The following is a 10,048-nucleotide window of genomic DNA, read 5'->3' on the forward strand; positions in this document are numbered from 1 at the left end:
CTCTGAATGATACATATCTAAGTGGGTTGGCATTGGTGCGTTCAACCCACAAGTACAATGAGGAAAACTCACCACTCAATCCGAATACAAGCTGAATGAATCTCCGCTCTGAAATATCGGCTCCACCCAACTCTAAGTCATCAAAATAATTCCCCATCCAAATTAATATCAAATTCCGAAAATACCCTTGGTCAAAATTGGTCAAAATCAACAGAATCAACTGAGTCAACCCAACCGAGTCCATTCAGCCGAGTCGACCCATACCTTCATATGCGAGGCGTACTAGGATATACGTGGGGCGTATACCGATGTCCGAGGAGTCAGGGGCTTAGCCTGCATACACGCAACGTACCAATTAGTACGCCCATCGTACGCAAATGTACCTTCACTTAATGAATTAAGTGCTTAATACTTAAGCTATTATGACCAAAATGCAGATCCTAGTCCCAAATATCGCCCTTGACCATAAAGTTTCCAACTTTATGGTCTTGCATGGTCAATAAGTGCTAAATGCTTCAAACCCCATCCTCTTAACCCATAAAGACAATCAAACACATGCATGGAGTAGGATTAAGAGCCAAAACCCTATTTTTATGCTTATAAACCCTTCAAAACATCTGAAAGGACAACTAGAATGGACTAGACCATGCCATACTCCAAAAGGTCAAAACTTGGGACAAAATGCTCTTGAATCAAGAACTTAGCTAGATCTAAGGAAATACAAGCCAAGTTTGAAACTTTGTACATCTTGGAGGTTGGTAGAGAGATGAAGATCCCATATGCAAAGCTCCTTCAAGCTTCAAAGGTGGTTCTACTTCATTCTTTCTCATTCAAGACCAAGGTCAAGAATTATCAAACAAGTGGCTAGGGTTTGCTAAAATCGAATGGAGGTGTTGGAGGCTGATGAAAGATTAGGTAGGAGCCCATAAAGATGTTTAAATAAGGTCCAAACCCTAAAATTTAGGGTTTGAGAACCTCGAATGTACGCCCCGCGTACTAAGCCCTTGTACTAGATATTGACCCAAAATTACAAAAATGCCACTATGGGCCATTTCACAAGCTTTCTCATACACAAGGGCTAAAAATCATATACCTTCATACTTAAGGGTGAATTTTAGAAATACCTCATCGCTGGGATGTTACAATTCTCCCCTACTTGAACTAGACTTCATCCTACAAGTACGCTGATGCAATTAACTCAGGGTAGGGTTCTCTTATCTCCACCTTGGACCATTCAGACATTCCTCTCCGAACCCACTTTGGAAAAATAATGAATCCTTGACCCACTAACTTATACCACTGAAGCAAATCCATCACAATTCTACCCAAAATCCGGAAATCCAATACCTCGACTGACTCTCAAGCAGGAAAGACTATCCCAAGATACAGTCAATACGAATTCACTTGACAATTCGAACCATACGGAACCTTTCCGACCCCGAAGTACCTTGTTGATGAATCCTCCATTTAAAAACAAGGCGACTCCAACACAAGTCTCAACTCAATAACCGTTGCAGAGACACACACAACGACAACATACCCTACCACTTCCTAGCTATAAGGCTTAACTTCTAGTGAGAATGATAGAGTCGAGAAACTACAACCACCAAAGCAACTCCATTAATATGCTCCAAAGGACCGGGAACCCATCAGTTCTAAACTTCAGGAACCATACACCACCAACATGTGGAACGAGTACTCAGAACACGCCGAACGCGAATTTTAACCAATTCCCAAATCTGGGAGTTATACCAAAAACCTTAAATACAACCTTGACTCCCTGACAAGTCATTACCAGCCCATTGCTCCTACGAGCAAGGAAGATTAACCCAAGAATTCCCACGTTGTATAGAAATCTTTATCAGCTCAGGTGTACCCCAACCTAGCAAATCACTTAATACATTAACAATAAGCTCCATGACATGAGGTTCCATAACCGATACCCATTACTGGTAATCATACTCCTAATAAACAGCTCACAAGAAAATGAGATTTATAATGAAAACACTCCGCAAGAGGCTTCTAATGCACGATTGATACTCCCAACAACCCTTAACTGCTCACATGATCCAAATTAGATAATCATTGAGTCTCCCGACTCCCACTATCCTCTAACACCCAACCATGCCAAGAAAACCACCAATCCGAGACCTAAGAGCCTCAAACAATTAACTACCAGGTCCTACCTGTACTAATCATACAACCGCTAGTTCATAATACATCATGACACCTTCTAACCACAAATTAATAAGCTCACGACACTAAGTTAACCTTGCTGCTATTCCATCACTGTCCTGAAGACTCAAGATCAGCACCACAGGGGCCTAAAAGATACTCGACCTCATTCCACCGCCTTGCAGAAACCCAAATCAACGTCCCTCTCAACGCTTACCGAACACAAAAATGCCATAATCTTTTACCACACATCATTCCTTTCACAGTACCGGCTGCTACCAACACAAAATCCGATGAAAACATGGTCGCACACGACCCGAGATGTAACAACCCAAATTTCCAATTAAAATTTTTCATTTTAAATAACCAAAACATTTCCAAAAGATATAAAATTTCCAAACATAGTTGTTTTCAAAATCCATAACATTGGGTAAATTATTCATAATATCAGAGTGTCCCAAAAAAAAACGCCAGAGAGTGTATGCCGCGCCATCATGCCGGGACCTTGCCCTTAGATCCTGAAGTACCTGAAACAACCAACAAACTGTAATCTAATGCTTAGTGAGCTCCCCAGAGCATACACCACACAATCCACATAATCAAATAAACCATACTAGCTATATCATCTACATAAACCACGTAAGCCATGCATATTAACATAAAAGGATGCCATGGAAACCCTCCAAGGTCTTACACCGGGTGTCATAGGAACCCCCTCATGGTCTTAGCCCACTGCCATGTGAACCCCCACATGGTATTAACTAACTGCCATAGGAACCCCACATTGTCTTCACCAACAACGATGGGAACCCCACATGGTTTTAGCTTTGAATGCCATGGGAACCCCCATACATGGTCTTATATCCAACTGCCTTGGGAACCCCCCGGGGTCTTCCATGCAAGTATCACAAAGACATCTAGCATACCACATACCACACAATCAACCAACATACCACATATAACTAATTGCCATGGGAACCCCCACATGGTCTTCACATAAATACATAATGTATCGATAGCACATTCGCAATAATCATCACAACTAGCTAAATGGGATGGCCTTGGTGCCTTCGACCCATTGGTATGGTGAGGAGACTTACCTCAAATGTGATCTGTAGTCGAGTAGGTCCAAACTCCGAGTATCAGCTCTGCCACCTCCCTAATCATCAACAATTCCTTAGATACAACTCAACCCCTCAAACCCCTTATAAGTCAACCCTGGCAAAGGTCAAAGTCAAGGTCAAAGTCAACGCTCCGAGTTGACCTAACTCGTCAACCTATCCCTGTAACTCGTTGAGTCCATCCCAAAGCCAGAATCGCCATGTTGCGATCCAACTCGTGGAGTTTTCCTACAACTCGTCGAGTTCCTCTGTGTTCCAACAGAATCAGGGTAACCCCAACCCAACTCACCGAGTTCCCTTGTGCACTCGTCGAGTTCTCCAGTCTGTCAACCCACTTAATGCATTAAGCCCTTTTTCTCGAATCCAAAGGTTCCAAACTTTAGATCCCCATCTATAGAGATGCCTAGAAGGGTAAAGTTTCCAACTTTACCCCCAAGGATCATCTAATAAGCTCTAAACCCAAACCTTAGTTCCTTTAAGGAACTTCTTGACCCATTAAGCCCTCAAACTCTCATTTCAACGTGCCAAAACACAGATCTGATGTCCAAAGGTGGACAAATCATGTAAAGTTTCTATCTTTACGTCCATGCATACTTGTAACACTCTCTAGGGTTCATATTAGGCTTGCTAATGAACATATTGCATGAATGGGACAGAGAGGCCATTAAAGTTTGCAACTTTAAGCCTCAAGATACCATGGAGGGGTCAGATCTAGATTGACAACCCCTGGAATCTATTTCTTTTGGATAACTCAACCCAAGATCCAAAAATCATGCTTAAACTTCAAAAGATGAGATCTAATAAGCTACATGTCAAGGTTATGACTTTATACCTCAAAGATGTAGCCCTTGATGTAGAGTTTCTGGATCCAAGTTCACTCCTCCAAGCTTGACACTTCTCTCTTTAAAACCTCCTTCAAATATCTCAAACAATCAATCAATACTCACAAAACTCAATGAATAAGAGGGGGAGGCGATTCTAGGGTTTTCTCTGGGCAAGGAGTCTGGTAAGGAGGCAAACCCCAGAGGTTAAGTCCTTTAAATAGGGTACAATGCCCAGAAAATTAGGCTTTTCAACCCCAACGTCAACTCGTCGAGTTGAGGCTCCCCAACTCGTCGAGTTGGGTGCTTAATCTGCACGTCCAAACAGATTCCTACACTATGGGTTGGAGCTCCCCAACTCGTTGAGTTCCAGTTAAAACCCCAAAATGCTGAAAATTGAATAGTACCTGAACCAAGTGTTACAAATCTCTCCCACTTGAACTAGACTTCGTCCTCGAATTCTGCCGATGCAAAAATATCCTGATAATGTTTTTCATCTCATCTTCCGGCTCCCAGGTCCATTCGGAGCCTCTTCGGTGCTGCCATTGCACCTTAACTAGCCTCACTTCCTTATTCTGTAGGGCTTTTGTTTTCCGGTCTAAAATCGCTATTGGTTTCTCCACGTAGATCAGGCTTTCTTCAACTTGAATATCCTCTAAGGAGATGACTGCGGCCTCGTCAGTGACAGACTTCCGGAGCTGAGACAGGTGGAAGGTGTTGTGGATCTGGCTAAGCTTGACTGGTAGATCCAATCGGTAAGCTACCTTGCCCACCCGGGCAGAAATCCTGAACGGGCCAATAAACCGGGGCCCTAGCTTGCCCCTCTTCTGAAACCTAATGACACACTTCCATGGTGAAACTTTCAGCAAAACAAAGTCTCCCACTTGAAACTCGAGATCCGAGAAACGCCGATCAACATAACTTTTCTGTCGGCTCTGCGCAACTCGTAGCCTGTCGCGCACCTTCTGAATCAATTTAGTATTCCTGAGCACGACCTCGGTGCTTCCCATGAATCGGTGCCCAACCTCCTCCCAACATACGGGATTCCGGCACCTCTGACCATACAACATCTCAAACGGGGTAGGTGGATACTAGCATGATAACTATTGTTTTATGAAAGCTCTGCTAGTGGGAGGTATGTATCCCAACTCCCTCCGAAATTCAATACGCATGCTCGTAGCATATCCTCGAGCGTCTGGATAGTACGCTTGCTCTGGACGTCTATCTGGGGGTGGTATGCAGTGCTGAAGTGTAACTATGTGCCCAGTTCCTCGTGGAACTTCCTCCAGAATCTGGAGGTGAATCGAACATCACGGTCCGAGACCACCGATACTGGCACTCCGTGCCAGACCACTACCTACCGCACATAGATATCTGCTAATTTCTCAGCAGAAATAGTCTCGGTGATCGAAATAAAATGGGTACTCTTGTTCAATCTATCCAAAATGACCCAAATGGAGTCCACGCCCCTCGGCGTCCTCGGTAACTTCGTGATGAAGTCCATGGTGATCTCTTCCCATGTCCACATGGGGATGGGTAGCGACTGAACTTTGCTGTTGGGTCTCTGATGTTCGGCCATGACCTTCCTGCAGGTTAAGCACCGCTCCACGAACCATGCAGTCTCCCGCTTCATGCAGGGCTACCAGTAACACAACTTCAGATCTCTATACATCTTTGTGGCCCCCGGGTGAATAGATAAGTTGGATTTGTATGCTTCCTCCAAGATCTTTTGCCTTACACCCCCTGATACCGGTACCCACACCCGGCCACATTGTGTCAATAGATCCCAACCATCCCGAACAAATAAGGGAATCTGACCCCGTATCCGTTATATCTTCCAATTTTCTTTCTTCAAACCCTCCACCTGAGCTTCCTTGATCATATCCAACAATGGAGAGACCCGCAAACAAACACTCTTGATCGAAGCACTTGCTGCCTTGCAGCTCAAAGCATCGGCCACCACGTTGGCCTTCCTTGGATGGTACACAATCTCACAATCGTAATCTTTCAGTACATCGAACCATCTCCTCTGCCGCATGTTAAGGTTCTGCCGATCCATCAAATGCTTCAAACTTTTGTGGTTAGTAAAGATGGTGCACCTAACTCCGTACAAGTAATGCCTCCAGATTTCGAGGGCAAACACCACCGCTCCCAATTCCAGGTCGTGAGTGGGGTAGTTCGCCTCATTAGGCTTCAGCTGCCTTAAGGCGTACGCGATCAGATACTCCCTCTGCATCAAAAGAACACCTAATGCCGTGATACACACATTACAATATACCACCAAATCATCCAACCCCTCGGGTAGTGCTAAAATCAGGGCCTCACATAGTCTCTGTCTCAAGGTCCCGAAAGCCGAATGCTTATCCGGGACCCACCGAAACATCACATTCTTCTTGGTCAAGTGAGTCAAAGGTACCGCAATCTTGGAGAAATCCTGAATAAACCTGCGGTAATACCCCGCTAGGCCCAAGAAGCTACAGATATCAGGTGCATTCTTCGGTATTTCCCATCGCATCACTGCCTCAATCTTTACTGGATAAACCAAAATACCCTCTTGGTTGATGATGTGCCCCAAAAACTGCACCTCACGCAACCAGAAATCACACTTTGAGAACTTGGCATAAAGCTTTTCCGCCCTCAGTGTCTCCGATACTTCCCTCAAATGTTGCTCGTGCTGCTCCTTGGTCGTAGAGTAGACAAATATATCATCGATAAAAACGATCACAGACCGATCCAACATCTGCCTACACACCCTGTGCATGAGGTCCATGAACGCTGCTGGGGCATTGGTGAGCTCGAACGGCATCACCTAAAACTGATAGTGACCGTACCGAGTGCTGAAAGCTGTCTCTGGTATATCCTCATCCCTAATCCTCATCTGATGGTACCCCGACCGAAGATCAATCTTGGAAAACCAAGATGCACCCTGAAGCTGATCGAAAAAATCATCGATCATGGGAAGCGGATAACGGTTTTTCACCGTTAGCTTGTTCAACTCTCGATAATCGATGCACATCCTGTGTGACCCGTCCTTCTTCTTCACGAACAGGATCAGTTCTCTCCCCGGAGAGCTGCTCGGACGGATAAACCCTCGGTCTAACAGCTCATACATCTCAGGCGGAGCTAGCTGGTACGGTCCCTTGGCTATCGGAGTTGCACCCGACACCAAATCAATATGAAACTCTACCTGTCTCTCTGGAGGCACCCCAGGAAACTCCTCGGGAAAGACAACCCGAAAATCTCGTACAACTGGTAAATTGCCCAAATCTGTCGTGGGCTCAACCTTGTATCTAAGATGTATGCCAAAAATCCCGAACAACCTTGATGGAGAAGTCTCATAGCCATAACAGCTGAACAGAGGGTTGGCCCCTGCGATGCCCCCTCTCCCTGAATAACCAGTTCTCCCCCACTTGGGGTTCGAACTCTGACCAGCTGGCCCTCGCAGTCTATCATGGCCCCATTGGCCCCTAACCAGTCCATTTCGATGATCACCTTCAGCCCTCACAATGGTATCAGAACCAGATCGACAGGGAACCTCTCCCCAAACACATTTAGGACACAGTCCCGATATACCCTCGCAAATATCAACCTGAATCGAGGAATCCAAAGTCACCAGAGCATCCCGTAACTTCTTGTTGAGCGCAAGAGATACAAACGATCGGGTAGCTCCCGAATCGAAAAGAACATGAGCTGACATACCATTGACCAAAAAGGTCCCTATACAGCAGCACATATATACATAAGCATGACAAATCAATATCAAGCAGGAAAATAAATTCCGTACCAGCCACGATGTCTGGTGCTGCGCGAGCCTTCTCGGTAGTCAACTTAAATGCATGGCTCTTCACAGTAGGAGCATCTGCCTTGGCAGGGTGGCCATCAGTGATCCTCATTGTGGCGGGGTCAGGTGCCCCCACGGCTCCTCCCCCTCCCTGCGACCTCATACAATCGGCCTTTTTTTGGCCTGTCTGGCTGCAGTGGAAACAAATCAAGCCCTTCTTGGGGCAGTCCCTGCTCACGTGGCCTGGCTGACCATAGGTATAACATACCGGGCCCGTCACCCAACAAACTCCACTGTGTCACCTCCCACATCTGGCACACCGGCCACGACCCTGCTGGCCTCTACCAAAAGAATCCGAGGACATAGACTTTTTAGCCTGACTTACAATTGTCTAAGCCTGCTCTGGCTTCCGCTTGGTGCGGAACTCCAACTCCATCACCCGCTCCCGTGCCTTTTCAACCATCTAATTTAGGGTTTTTCACCCTGAAAAGCTCACGAACTCATGAATATCATCCCTCAGCATGGAATGATACCTCGTCCTCCTCATATCCTCATCTGCAGCATACTGCGTAATCAATAGCCCTCGTTCCCAAAACTTGGTGGTGATCTCCGCCACAGTCTCGATGGTCTGTTGTAGCTCCTAAAAATCCCTCACTAGACGTTTCACCTCAATGGATGGTTCAAACTCCAAGTCAAACGCCTGACAAACTCCTCCTATGACAACTCTGCCACTCCGGCTAATCCCACCTGGCTGGTTACCTCCTCCCACCAGTCCTTCAACTTACACAAAGCAAACCCCACTTTTCCGCCTCAGGGCAGGAGCTCATGCGCTGGGCGTTCTCCATGTCTGCCACCTAGCGTCGACTAACTAAGGGGTCCCTGACCCCGAAGAAATCAGGCGCCCCACACGCCTTGAACTCCCAGAACGAGGGAGTTCGGGCCCCGACCTGTCCCACAACAATCTCGGCTTAGAAAGACCTGAGCCGCTCCTCCATGATCTCCATCATCCTTTCCTTGACTTTCCCAAAAATCACTAGGGTAGTGTCACAGATGCCCCTCGTAACCTCGGCCGTGATAAGCTTGCGCAGCCTCTCGTCAATGAGCTCTGTAGCGTAGCCCGACCCAGATCCAAATCCTGATCCCCATACTCCGTGACGTGTCACCACCATTCTGATCTGAAATACCATAAGACAGAATGATCAAGAACTTCAAAAAGGGGATCCTTCCACACTGGTTCTCCTTAGAGTTTCCAGATCTAACATTAGTTCGGGTATAGATCCGGTGCTTTTAGTAGTATGGGCCCAATACTACATTCCATACCTACTTGTACCTTCCCCAGGGCTCTACCTGATAACTCTAATTCGTCCCAGAAACAAACATATCTCACAAACTGCCGCATAACTCAAATCCTAGGCTACCCTAAGACTTGCTCCATTCCCATCAAACCAGAAGTCAAATCAATTATAACATGTTGCCCTATGCATGCAAATTATACACATAACAAGATCAAATAGATTGTCGAATAACAGACTCTACCCTAGGAGCACAACCAGACAAGGAACAGAAAATAAGGCCAAATCAATTATTCTAAGGCTATAAGATCCTAACCGTATACAATTTTGAAAGCATACACATAGCAAGATCTATCCGATTATCACATTCCAAATATTATTATAGCATGGCTAACATATTAGGGAAAACACTTACTTGAGATCGGCCGATTACGTGCATTGCACTCTCCATTAACTTTAATTTTTTAAAATTTTTTTACCATTTCCTCAGTTTGAGTCCTGACACACCCGAAAGTATGCCCGAATAACTCAAACCATGGCTCTGATACCAACTTCTAACAGCCCAAATTTCCGAATAAAATTTTTCATTTTAAATAACCAAAACATTTCTGTTGAGAGAAAAACTTGGAAAAACACTTGAACAAACATTAGTACAAGATAATAGTTACAGAATAAGTTAATCTCAAGGATAAAGTTAGCTCAACAATAATAAGTTAGAAATGTTAGATAGTTAGTTGCGGAAAAGTAAAGGAAATGTAAATGACAGCAAGTTATATCAAGTATACATCCAACTGATTCATAACGAGGTTTGCATTCAAACACAAGTTAGTAAGTGTGATCTGTTTATGATAAAGAGGA

Source organism: Lactuca virosa, chromosome 4 (genome assembly GCF_052849685.1).
Source record: "Lactuca virosa cultivar CGN04683 chromosome 4, Lactuca_virosa_CGN04683_v6, whole genome shotgun sequence".
NCBI classification, from domain to species: Eukaryota; Viridiplantae; Streptophyta; class Magnoliopsida; order Asterales; family Asteraceae; genus Lactuca; species Lactuca virosa.